Below are 14,418 nucleotides of genomic sequence, written 5' to 3'. Positions count from 1 at the left end.
CATGGGAGATGGAGCGATGCTGTGTTGGGAGGGGGAGGGGGGGGTTAGACCTGTAAATAATGCTGAAATGCGGAACTTTTTGGTGATATGCAAAATATATCACTCGGCACTAGCCAATCAGATTCAAGTGATTTCACTTGTTACCAGCCACACAGAAACAACAAGCCATTGTTGGTCCCCAGTTCTCATTTTCGGCTAAACCAAAAATGGTTGAGAAGCTTGTCATGAAGGTCTGGGGATACCTGTGTTTAAACCATGCTCAGCTTACTTTTTCCTCTCCTTATTTCATAAAACATGGAAACCCCCCCCCCCAAATGTGAACCAAATGAATGTACTGATACATGCATTAATGGATAATATTGATAAAATACCTGTAGGTGCTATCTAAAATGTAGTAAGCACATCAGAGCTAAAATACGCCAATAAGCTTTTAACACCAGCTACTTCAGACACCTGGCCTTGTGTCTGAACGCAGCTTCGTGTCTTTTGACATGGCAAATGAGTTTGTCTCTGCTAATGACTGAATTTAAGAACAGCCCAAACTGATGAGAGATGAAGTTGGACGCTGCGCTTTCCCAGGAGGAAGTGACCATGTGACGGCTGTCCTATTATAAACTGGCGAGAGTTGTTTGACCCCGACGTCAGGATGTTCCCGGGGCGTGCTGCTTGTGAACAAGCTGGTTCTGATCAGCAAACGGTGTTTATCAATGGGGTTAAATGTACAGGATTGATATATATATATATATGTCTGTGAATGTGCTCATTCATCCAGGTCATGGTTATCCAAAGGAGTTGAATCACGTGCAACATAGCTCTAAATGTTTAAAACCTGGAAATGATACCTGGAAAATAGTAAAATTGATCCTGGAAATAGTATTGAGCTTATGGGAAATTGGAAAGTTAGGTTATGAAATCGTATTTTCACGGGCTAAGATGGCAAATTTTAAATGTCATTTTTAGTTTGAGATTTTTATATATATATAAAATTTGGGACACTTTTGGTTTTTTATATTTTGGGGGGAAAAAATTCTTCAAAATCTTTTCTTTTTTTCCTTTTTCAAAAGCTCTGTTAGGTGGTCTAGAACAAACACCTCAGCTTTGATCGTCCTACAGAATGAGTTTGATATTGTGACGCTTTTTGTAACAGCAAAATGTGATGGTAATGACATGTGACGGTAATGACAGTTTTCACTTTCTGGAGAAAAAGTTGGCTAAGTCTTAGACTTGCTAACCTACTTGTTGGCTAGCTTACAATGTACAATGAATTTACGTGAATAAAGTGAAATGTCTTATTTCTGAACTGAAATACTCACTTGGTCACTTGTTTGGTAAGGACGCCTAATAAGCACACTCTTGTGGAGGATGAAAGAAAGGAGACGAGCCCACTTCTCCTTTTGGCCACATGCAGCGGCCGTTCATTTCCTCCAACAAACTGAAGTCAACGATTCATTCTGCTCAAAACCTGAACCCGAGTCTACCCACCCATTTCACGCCGCGGCCATCTTGGATTAAAAAAAAACCAAGTGGTGGGAATTTAGCCACGCCCCCTTCTTACTCAATCGGAAATCAATGCAGCCGGGGCCGTCATTTACCACAATATGAAAACTAAGCTGGATCTTTTCTTTTTCGAGTACTTTCTGCCTCTCCTGTGCCAGTGAGGAGAGACACACACACACAGGGCTGTATTCAAAGAAGCTGTTTAATCACAATAAAATAAAAAATAAGATACATTTCATTTTTATACGGTACATTCAATATTTATACATTAGACTATCCCATCTACAATATTTTCATTCTTTGTCCTTTAACTTTAACAAAACTGTTGGTTCATTTTAAACTAAAATATGTTCGGTCAACTGTCATTCTGTTGTAGCAATAAACTGGAACTGGCTACCAACTCAAATCATCAATTGTTTACTAAACTGAGCTAGTGATTGCTCATCTCAAGGTGTGGGCTAAAAAATGGGACTATACTGAAATTAAGTTAAATATGTTTCAATCTAGCTAAGGTTTGTGTGCACTATTTTCTTGTCAACTGAATTTAACAAAGGTTTAAATCAGTGGTCCCTGAAAATGTGTTAGGAGAGCACACACAGCCCACAGTTGGTTGACTGTTCCACTTAGTGAAAGGGGTATGACTCCATCAAAAATGTGGTACTCCATTATGCGTTTTATTGACCGTTCGACGTGTATTCTCAAGCCAGCAATACTCTGTGTGTCTGTGAGCTCATCACAGCTAAACTGTCCCCTTGGGCCTAAAAATGCAGGGATGACAAGTTTTACATCTATTTCATCGAGCAGGTCTTTGATAAGGAAGCCCTTATCGGCCATGACCTCATCACCTGACTCTAAGAGGTCCAGAACACCTGACCTCTTGGTTATCTCCTTATCAGAAATACATCCTGTGTATAGATTACTTACCAGGCTAACTGACCCTGAGGGAGTGATCCCAATTAGGGATTTCAGTGTAGTGTTACTTTTATAATGGGAGTATGTCATGGTGTTCAAAACCTTTGAACTAGCTGTCTCGATGCGGATCTCTGTGCAGTCTAGTATCACTCTTGTGTTTGGGTAGAATTCCCTGAATACTGGTGGCATTAGCTCGTCTACTGCTGCTCTACTAGGCCATATTGGGAGGGTCCCGAACATAAAGAGCAAATAGTTGGCCCACGTCGTACCGTTCCTGCTGACTGTGGCCGGCGACACATTGAATCGTACAGATAAATCCAGAGCAAAAAAGCCCTGTCTCACACGGCACAAGAACAGGAAAAACTGATCAATCAGTGATAAATGCTCTGCATGGAAGCCAGACACAGAAATGTGTTCTAGGTTATGGCTGTTCCTTTGCATTTGAGTCCATCGCACCATGGACTCTGCAGTAGGCTGTAAAGCTAGGAAGAGTGCTTTGAGGGTGTGGTAATCCTTAAAACCAGTATAAAACCTGATCAGATTGGGCGCACACTGGAAGCGTTCTAGACCAAAACGCTCACTTTTCAGCTTTTTATTTTCGTCCTCCAGGAAAGCGATGGGTTTCTTTACTGCGTCAAGCTGGTCTTCCACAGAAAGGGGCCTCACGTCGTAGTCATGATCATGTAGAGTCGCCCAAACCTCACTGGACACATGAGGATATGTCATACATGTGGGAAGCAATATAAATCCACACATTTTCCTGTTATCAAGATGATATGTCAGAACAGAGCTATTCACTATTGAAAGATTAGTGAATATATATATATATATATATATATATATATATATATATATATATATTACAATGCAGTAATCTACATGTTTGAAAAATTGTATTGTACTGACAGTAACAACTCACCTATCTCCCTCATGTTCCTCTTCATGTTCATCTTCATCTTCTTCCGCTGTTAAGTCACCAGTGTGACTACAAACAGGAGCAAACATTTTTCAACGTCAAACTGTTATGTATTATATTTTTACCGATCTCAAGCAAGCCAGCTGCTTTATCAGCGATTTTAATGGCAAGACACTGCTACGTGTCTTTGAAGTTAATGGCCCCATTCTCCCATTCCCACTTGCTGTGGAAATTAGCTTATAAGAACACAATCTGAGATAAGTACATGGTGGGATATATTCATTTTCCCTTCATATAATTTACTGTTGCTTTTTTCTGGTTGTTATGAGCTCTCCATTTCCATGGAAATACATTTCGGATATTCAAAAAAGTGAGATTGATGAGCTTGGTGTTTTACTGTGAGACAGATTGTAACCTGACATCAACCCTGTCGTTTGTGTTCATAACGAACATGTATACGGGCTTACTGCGCATATTAAGTGACATTCTCCTGTTCTCGTTCAGGTCACCAGTTCTACCTGCACTAAAAAATGATGAATTAAACAAATATTTTTATTTGTATTAATTTATGTGTCATTTATCAAATCAGACCCCCGTCCCCACCCCAACCAAACCCCCACCACCGCCGCCGCCAAAATCTCACTCTGAACTCAGTTCACAACTTGAGAGCCCTGCTTACGGGTGTGCAGGCGTTTGGGGAAGCGGTGAAACGTCAAGGATTTATCTCTTTCCCTTCTTTGATAGGAGTTGCAGGATGGTACACAGCAGTACGACACGTTGCTTCCAGCAGTGTTTTCAATGAAGTAAGAAGGGGGCGTGGCTAAATTCCCACCGCTTGTTTTGTTTTTTAAATCCAAGATGGCCGCGGCGTGAAATGGGCGTATACCCCTGCTAACCTCCGCCCCCTGTCTTAAAGGGCCCGTCTCTGGCCCGCATGGTGGATAGCTAACCTGCAAGGAGGAGGTCACCACGCTCTCACATCAGGACATATACATCTTCAAATTACTTACATTCCTGGACACGAAAAAGGCATGCTTCTGCCGCGACTCTTTTTAGAGAGCAATAACGGTTTTTCAAACAACAACAATGTGGTTGCCATGGAAATGAGAAGTGCCAGAGGCACATGACCATCATGCGTCTCTGGCATTTCTCTCTCGCTCTCTGTCTCTCTCCATATATACGTACACTACCGTTCAAAAGTTTGGGATCACCCAAACAATTTCGTGTTTTCCATGAAAAGTCACACTTATTCACCACCATATGTTGTGAAATGAATAGAAAATAGAGTCAAGACATTGACAAGGTTAGAAATAATGATTTGTCTTTGAAATAAGATTTTTTTTACATCAAACTTTGCTTTCGTCAAAGAATCCTCCATTTGCAGCAATTACAGCATTGCAGACCTTTGGCATTCTAGCTGTTAATTTGTTGAGGTAATCTGGAGAAATTGCACCCCACGCTTCCAGAAGCAGCTCCCACAAGTTGGATTGGTTGGATGGGCACTTCTTTGAGCAGATTGAGTTTCTGGAGCATCACATTTGTGGGGTCAATTAAACGCTCAAAATGGCCAGAAAAAGAGAACTTTCATCTGAAACTCGACAGTCTATTCTTGTTCTTAGAAATGAAGGCTATTCCATGCGAGAAATTGCTAAGAAATTGAAGATTTCCTACACCGGTGTGTACTTCTCCCTTCAGAGGACAGCACAAACAGGCTCTAACAGGTACTATTTAATGAAGATGCCAGTTGGGGACCTGTGAGGCGTCTGTTTCTCAAACTAGAGACTCTAATGTACTTATCTTCTTGCTCAGTTGTGCAACACGGCCTCCCACTTCTTTTTCTACTCTGGTTAGAGCCTGTTTGTGCGTGGGGTGCAATTTCTCCAGATTACCTCAACAAATTAACAGCTAGAATGCCAAAGGTCTGCAATGCTGTAATTGCTGCAAATGGAGGATTCTTTGACGAAAGCAAAGTTTGATGTAAAAAAAATCTTATTTCAAATACAAATCATTATTTCTAACCTTGTCAATGTCTTGACTCTATTTTCTATTCATTTCACAACATATGGTGGTGAATAAGTGTGACTTTTCATGGAAAACACAAAATTGTTTGGGTGATCCCAAACTTTTGAACGGTAGTGTATATATATATATATGTGTGTGATTCTTCAATTAAGGGAGTTTTTCTTATAACTTTTATTTCTATACAAATAAAAGTTATAAGAAATATGTATATATTTATTTATATATAACGTTTTATTTATAAACTTTAATTTATATATAAAATATATAAATAAAACAAAAAATAAAATGTTTTTTATTTTTTATTTATATATAAAAATAATAATAAAAATAATAGTAATAAATTACACTTCTATAGCGCTTTTCTAACACTCAAAGTCGCTTTACAATAAAGGGGGTGAAACAAGACAACAGATAAACATAACACAAACATACAGGGGTGGATGGGAACGGGGGAGGCTACGAGAGGGAGAAGCGGGCAGCCACACACGACGCCAGCAGTACTGTCCCACTTAAACACATACAAAAGGGCAAGAAACGCAGAAAACCAAATTCCTCTCCCGGGGTAGCTACTAGGTAGTGGCACTATTTAACCCATAGCCGGGGGGGCTGGTTCGTGGACATCACGGAATATCCACACACCGGTGGGCCTGCGTACCGCACGTCCAGGGGCCAGACCTCCTCCGAGTCCCTTGTAGTTCAGCCAGGGTCCAAGGGGTACCCAGTTACAGTGTGTCGCCACGAGGAGGCGCTACATAGGGCTTGCTATGTACTGGAAGGGAGAGACTTACGCGCTCGGCTCTCCTGTTCGCATTTCTGCTAGCCAGCGGTGAAGGCTGAAAGTGAGACGTGACAGACACACAACACTAAAACCAACACACTAGACGCTTCACAACAACCCCACTTCTTACACACACACACACACACACACACACACACACACACACACACACACACACACACACACACACACACACACACACACACATAGTATATATATATATATATATATATATATATATATAAATCAACCACCTGGAAAATCCTCTCAAAGAACAAAGCATATTCAACCAGTAGTTAAATGTGCAACCTATGTCTAACTGAACATTTGTTTTTATCATTTGCAAACCAGAAATGTTCACATTGCATAACAGAAATGAACTGGCCAGTAGTTGCAGACATAGATATAAGCAGGGGCGGATCTACAGGGTGGCAAGGGGTGGCAGCTGCCACCTCTGGGACACAGTCTTGCCACCCCTGTTGCCACCCCATTTATAAATCAGATAATATGTTTTTAAAGTATATTTTATGTACATGCATGGTGAAGGTCAATGAGACCCGCACCAAACTCATCTCAAACAGAAGTCGCCGATTTAGAATCCCCCTCCCCCTCACAGACGCGGATCTACAGGGTGGCAAAGGGGTGGCAGCTGCCACCTCTGGGACACAGTCTTGCCACCCCTTTGCCACCCCAGGAAAAAATCTCTAGATCCACTACTGGATATAAGCACCTATTTTGCAATTATAAATAAATCAAGCCAATCGAGAATTACCAAACACCCCCGTTATCGTGTGTTTTTTGAATTTTTGAACGTCGCGCCTCTCCCTTCCCTATTGGACGTCGTGCACGTGATGTGCATGTCGAGGCAGTAAATGTTTTGTTCGTGTAGCTTTATCTATTGTAAGCCGATGACTGCTTATGGCATGAAACAAGCTTGTACTGTCTCGTAAAAATGTACTTGACTCACTGGATTATATATATATATATATATATATATATATATATATATATATATATATATATATATATATATATATATATATATATATATATATATATATATATATATATTGTAACGTAGGCGAGTAAGTAGACACGTTAGCCCTTGGCTAATAGGTCGGACTTCTTAGTCGAGCGGTTAGCGATGTCTCCCGCGGTACGAGAAATATGGGTTCGCGTCCCGGCTGCAGCAGCTCCTGTGTTGCGCCCTGATTTCGCTACAATAAATACATGGCCCCCATACTTGGCCAATTATCCTATTTTCCGAGCAGCCCTGGTCGCTGCTCCACCCCCTCTGCCGAACCGGGGAGGGCTGCAGACTACCACACGCCTCCTCCGATACATGTGCATTCGCCAGCTGCTTCTTTTCACCTGACAGTGAGGATTTTCGCCAGGGGGGGGCGTAGCACGTGGGAGGATCACACTATTCACCCCCAGTTCCCCCTCCCACTGAACAGGCGCCCCGACCGACCAGAGGAGGCGCTAGTGCAGCGACCAGGCTTCCCACCCGCAGACACGGCCAATCGTGTCTGTAGGGACGCCCGACCAAGCCGGAAGTAACGCGGTGATTCGAACCGACGATCTCCGCGTTGGTAGGCGACGGAATAGACCGCTACGCTACCCGGACGCCCCCGAGATGTTATATTGTTAGCTGCTGAGATAGCACATCGGTTTTTGGAGTTCGATTTGTGTGGTCAGTGACCACTTAAAAGTGACGTAACCCATTTAGAGGATGATGAGGCGGAGACTGATAGTTCATTCTGAATAATTTGACCTTTCCTGGCCAATAACTGTCATGGGTACGCCTGCAAAAGTCATGCAACATGTCCTAGAAAACGACTTCCCAAAGAGTGGCAGCCCCCTCATGTGTCATGTTTTATCTTTGAAGTCTGACATTGCGGGACACACACACACACACACACACACACACACACACACACACACACACACACACACACACACACACACACACAAGCCTAACCCTAACCCTTACCCTAATTCTAACCGTAACCCTAAAACCAAGTCCTAACCCTAAAATAGACCCTTTTCCTTGTGAGGACCTCTGAAATGTCCACACAAGGTAGGTGCTGTCAGGTTTTGCTATCGTAATGAGGACATTTGGTCCAGACAATGATAGCTAAACATGTACACACACACACACACTCGTTTCACTATCCTATGAGGACCCCTCATTGACTACATTCATTTCCTAGCCCTTAACCCTAACCTTAACCACGCAAACTACATGCCTAACCTTACCCTAACCCTAATTCTAACCTTAACCCTAAAACCAAGTCCTAGCCCTAAAATAGACCCTTTTACTTGTGAGGACCTCTAAAATGTCCACACAAGGTAGGTGGCTTCTGGTTTTTCCATCCTACTGAGGACATTTGGTCCACATTAGCATAGTTAGCCATGTACACACACACACACACACACACACACACACACACACACACACACACACACACACACACACACACACACACACACACGACTTGTTTTTCTGCATGCTGCCATGACCTGGATTTTTGTCCCCAAACCTCAGGTCAGTAAGTACTAAAACAAATCTGATAAGTAAGCTACGGTACGTTTCCACAACAGCCTGTGAAGACAAGGACCTGTTGACGCTAACCACCGTGCTGTCCATTTTGTAAATGAAACACGTTGTGTCTGCACACACACACACACACACACACACACACACACACACACACACACACACACACACACACACACACACACACACACACACACACACACATTCCACACACGCTTCAAACTGGCTTCCTCTGCTATGTGGTGATTATGGTTGACAGCTCTGAGGCTGGCAGTTTGACTGCACCTCCGGTCTCTCCGGCTGTGCACCGCCCACCTGCTGGTGCAGAAACATGTCAGGTGTCTCTTTCCCCCGCTGCGATATCGCCTCCTCCCCCTCCCCCTCTCGCTCCACGTCCCCCTCATTAATCCAAAAGCTGCGCTGCATCGCTGCTGCTGAGCCTCGTCGGTTGCTGGAGCAATCCGTCACGTTGTGTAAGAGGGGTGGAAAAAAACAAAAAGACGAGCGGTTATGTGCTTTCAAAACAATGTGACGCTGGCAACCCTCTTTCAAAATAAGCAACTTCTTCAAAATGATACTGTAAGGAGAGAGAGAAAAAAAGGGGAAGGGTCGCGGTTATTTTTAGTTGGTATTTTGAAAAGCTGTCCAGAAGTGCATATGCGTACGTGGGCGCGTGCTCGTTCGGGGGGGGGGCAAGACTGGGAGCGTGGGGTAGTTGTTTTTATCGATATACAAGTATGGATTTGTTTATGTCCGCTGTCCGGCCTTCTTGCCTCCCTCCTTTGGGGTCAAAACAAGAAAGCAAAACTCTGGAGATCTTGGTTGTCATTGCTCTGAGTGACCCTAATAAATACAAATTAAAAAAAGAAAAAAAAACCCTGATTAATGTGAATGATGCTGCCAGCATCCCTCTTCACCACCGGAACCGTCAGGCATATACAAGCTTCCGGTTCTCGACCAAAGAAAGAAAAAAGAAAAGCTATTCAGATGTCTGCCATCATCACTTCTACATGCCGGTGAGCTTCATAAAAGAAGAAATGTTGGTGGCAAAACTTTTCATAAATCCCTCCCCTGCTGCTCGCACAGGAAGTGCTATCTGTGCAAAAAGTCAGTGTGAAGAGAAGGCGAGAGAGAGGCAACAAAGCAGAGAGGTGTGAGAGAGACAGAGAGAGAGAGAGAGAGAGAGAGAGAGAGAGAGAGAGAGAGAGAGAGAGAGAGAGAGAGAGAGAGAGAGAGAGAGAGAGAGAGAGAGAGAGAGAGAGCGCGCACAACTTAAAGCCAAAGGAGAGAGGTGAGAAAGAGAGAGAGAGAGAGAGAGAGAGAGAGAGAGAGAGAGAGAGAGAGAGAGAGAGAGAGAGAGAGAGAGAGAGAGCACAACTTAAAGCCAAAGGAGAGAGGTGAGAGAGAGAGAGAGAGAGAGAGAGAGAGAGAGAGAGAGAGAGAGAGAGAGAGAGAGAGAGAGAGAGAGAGAGAGAGAGAGAGAGAGCACAACTTAAAGCCAAAGGAGAGAAATGAGAAAGAGTTGCAGAGGGGTGATGTGCCTCGCCTGATGCCTCGCTTCTCTGCCTTCCCTCCGCGTTGCTTGCCACAGCCGAGTCGCCCGGAACGCCCGCCGACAGCAGAGGTAAGGCATCGCTCGGCTGTACCACAGGTTATACGGCTCGGTGAGGGAGATTTCGGGAGGGTTTTGCTGTGCGAGGTACTGGTGGAGCAGGGGGCGGCGGCGGCGGCGGCGGCGGCGGTGGTGGGGAGGGGGCCGTAAAGAATGCTTTAACGGTGGAGTCATGCCTCATGGGAGGTCTCGTGTCTTTTCCGTGCTGTGCGGAATGTCTGTTATGTGGAGGACTGTGTGCGTGAGTGCGTGTGCGTGTGCGCATGTGTGTTTTGGGGGTCTTTTTTGTCTCTGTTGCTATGACTCCTGTGTGTCACATGAGATGGAAGCGTGGCTGTCTGATGTCTTTCTGCAGCACAACGTGGAGGGCCCTCCCCCCTCACCACCCCCCCCCCTCTCGCTCTCTCTCTCTCACCACCGCGCCCTACAAACGTTGGGTCTGCTGTGATGCAGCGGTCTGGACAGCGCTGCTTTTAACAGACACACAACCCACCGACAGAGTCGACGCACAGCGGATGCGACACTGACTCCGCGTGGGAGGAAACAGGAGTCACTGACTCCGAAGGTGAGAATGCACGTGTGTGCGCGGCTGCTCGTTTCCACAATACTGTAACGTGCATGCGTAAGTAGACACGTTGATCTTTGATTGACGGATCGGACCCTTTCGTCGGCTGGTTATCGTTGTCGCTTGCGGAGTGGGAGACACGGGTTCGCGTCCCGGCTGCGGCGACCGTTCCCGGACTGCCCCCCGAATTCGCTACAATACATCCCCCCCTCCCTTTTTTTTCTTTTTTTTTTAAGTTAGAAATAATTTGATGTTAACGTCTAACTTTATAAAACCCGAATATCAATGACGAGAGAAGACCTGCTGCAATGCGTCGGTCACCGAACATCACGTGATGTGTGGTTGGTCAACGCAACGGACAGGCATGCGCCGAGAGACGGTTCCGCTGCAGACCGTCCGGATGTCTGAGAATTCAGTGGAAAGCATCTCAGTTGCTGAAGACAGACAAATGTGTGGGAACGGGGGGGGGGGGGTGACGCTAAAGGGAGGGATGTATTAGAAAAACACTGGCGATGAAGCTTGATTGATGGGGACTGGGGGATTCCACACCAGTTCAAAGGTTAGTTATTGAGTTTGATTTAAGTCAAGGGAGCCGGAGCGGGGGCCTTGGGTCGACTGGGGATTCTCCCGGAGGTCTGTGAAGTGGGACAAAAGGCAGGCGCAGAGCCCAGCAGGCCCTACCAGCGCTGGGGATGTTTTATGTCTCCTAATCAAGAGTCGTGGAGGGCAGTAAGGCAGGGGTTGAAGCTCTCCAGAATCCCCTCCACCCTGATTCAATTCCCTCCCCGCCTCATTAACGTCCAACAGGCCTGTGATGGGAGCAAACTGGATGGGTTTAACTCTTATGGTCCGTGCCACTAACTGTTAATGGCATGCGTGGAATCACTGATCACATGTACGGTAACCTGCAGATTTAGATGCTCGTTACCCCCCCCCCCCCCGCACAGTACCACGGCCGCGTCTCAAAGGCTTATACTTCAGTGATGCGTCTCAGCATCAGCAGAGATCCCACCCACCCCAATCATGCACTGTTCTGCCCCCCCCCCTGTGCTCTGGGGGGGTGCTACAGGGGCCTCAGAGCCCGCACTACCAGGCGCAACAACTGCTTCCTTCCCCAAACTGTCGCCCACCTGAACCTGGCCACCCACTGAACGTCTGCGGATATTTCTAAATATCTTGTTCCCCTGCTCTTTTTTAAGTTATCCCTAGCTTTTGGTCTCCGTGTGTGTGTGTGTGTGTGTGTGTGTGTGTGTGTGTGTGTGTGTGTGTGTGTGTGTGTGTGTGTGTGTGTGTGTGTGTGTGTGTGTGTGTGTCTTATACTGTGCTTACCGTGTTTGTGTGTGTCTGTCTTGCACTGTCTGCCGAAGCCGCAGCCCTTATTTCCCTCTTAACAGCTGCATGCACATTGTTTTTAATGACAACACATTGAATTGAATTAAAAGCAACAAAAAAACAACAACAAAACAAAACTAAACAATTTTTTTTTCAAAATTGCCAAATTTTCACGACTTCATATCGTCGCCGTCTTAGAAACAATGGGCCTAAGTCATATTTTCAAGTTTTAAAAAAAAACAATAACAGAATAAACTGAAACTGAAACAAAATTTGTCAGTTTATTCTGTTTTTTGACAAACTTGAAAATATGACTTAGGCCCATTATTTCTAAGAAGGTGACGCTATGTCCTAATACATTTCTTTAAGTCAAGTGTTCTTAGGAGCGGCGCTGCTTGGTGCTTGTGCTGCGGTAGGTACACAATGCTGTAGTGTGGTGTGTTGTGATGCCCTTCCCTTATGCAAGAGCTGTAGCTGTCTTCACACTGTAACACACATTTTCATACTTCGAAGACCTTTTTTTTGGTTGTTGTTTGAACCTATCCGGTAATGCCACCCACCGTGTGGCTTTCACTAATGCCCCCTTGCCACACTTTCATAACTCCGGTGAGCAGGCGGCTAGGCTTCGTGCCGTGGAAACGTCCCGTACTGAGAGTTTTGTGGTAGCACTGCAGACCTGAATGGGCGCTGAAGTGGGGCCTGCGAGCATGCAGCAGCTAAGTATTTACTGTCAATGAGCTCGAGCTGTTTCGTGTGTGGTTTTGTAAATGTGTGTGTGTGTGTGTGTGTGTGCGAGAAAGAGAGCGAGAGAGAGAATTTGCATTTGAATTGAATTTTAAAGCAAGTCTTTATTCAACATAAAAAATGTAACAAAAAAAACAGACTTGAAATCTTTCCAAACAAATAATACTTGTCAAAGCACAAACGCTCAATAAGCATCTTTTAACAACCCCCCAAAAAACAGTCATTCAACGACAACTCAAAAAATAAAAAAAATAAAACAGGTAAGGCCCCTTTATCCGAGCTCTGCAGAAAAAACCCCCAGCTCATCCTTTATGGTGGAACACAGCCCCCCCTTTATAACACCACCGAGCTGTGAATGTGTCCAGGTCTTTCATTGCCTTGTAACAATTGAAGTGTACTCTTGTCCTGGCCTGGACCATCCTGCTAAACAACAGCTATCCTGGCCAGGACCATCCTGCTAAACAATAGCTATGCTGGCCTGGACCATCCTGCTAAACAATAGCTATCCTGGTCTAGACCATCCTGCTAAACAACAGCTATCCTGGCCTGGACCATCCTGCTAAACAACAGTTATCCTGGTCTGGACCATCCTGCTAAACAACAGTTATCCTGGTCTGGACCATCCTGCTAAACAACAGCCATCCTGGCCTGGACCATCCTGCTAAACAACAGCTATCCTGATCTGGACCATCCTGCTAAACAACAGTTGTCCTGGCCTGGACCATCCTGCTAAACAACAGTTATCCTGGCCTGGACCATCCTGCTAAACAACAGTTGTCGTGGCCTGGACCATCCTGCTAAACAACAGCTATCCTGGCCTGGACCATCCTGCTAAACAACAGCTATCCTGGTCTGGACCATCCTGCTAAACAACAGCTATCCTGGCCTGGACCATCCTGCTAAACAATAGCTATCCTGGCCTGGACCATCCTGCTAAACAACAGCTATCCTGGCCTGGACCATCCTGCTAAACAACAGTTATCCTGGTCTGGACCATCCTGCTAAACAACAGTTATCCTGGTCTGGACCATCCTGCTAAACAACAGTTATCCTGGTCTGGACCATCCTGCTAAACAACAGCTATCCTGGCCTGGACCATCCTGCTAAACAACAGCCATCCTGGCCTGGACCATCCTGCTAAACAACAGCTATCCTGATCTGGACCATCCTGCTAAACAACAGTTGTCCTGGCCTGGACCATCCTGCTAAACAACAGTTATCCTGGCCTGGACCATCCTGCTAAACTACAGTTGTCGTGGCCTGGACCATCCTGCTAAACAACAGCTATCCTGGCCTGGACCATCCTGCTAAACAACAGCTATCCTGGTCTGGACCATCCTGCTAAACAACAGCTATCCTGGCCTGGACCATCCTGCTAAACAACAGTTATCCTGGCCTGGACCATCCTGCTAAACAACAGTTGTCGTGGCCTGGACCATCCTGCTAAACAACAGCTATCCTGGCCTGGACCATCCTGCTA

Source organism: Lampris incognitus, chromosome 1 (genome assembly GCF_029633865.1).
Source record: "Lampris incognitus isolate fLamInc1 chromosome 1, fLamInc1.hap2, whole genome shotgun sequence".
Classification (NCBI taxonomy): domain Eukaryota; kingdom Metazoa; phylum Chordata; class Actinopteri; order Lampriformes; family Lampridae; genus Lampris; species Lampris incognitus.
The sequence above is the reverse complement of the archived record's forward strand: the minus strand, read 5'-3'. Positions refer to the sequence as shown.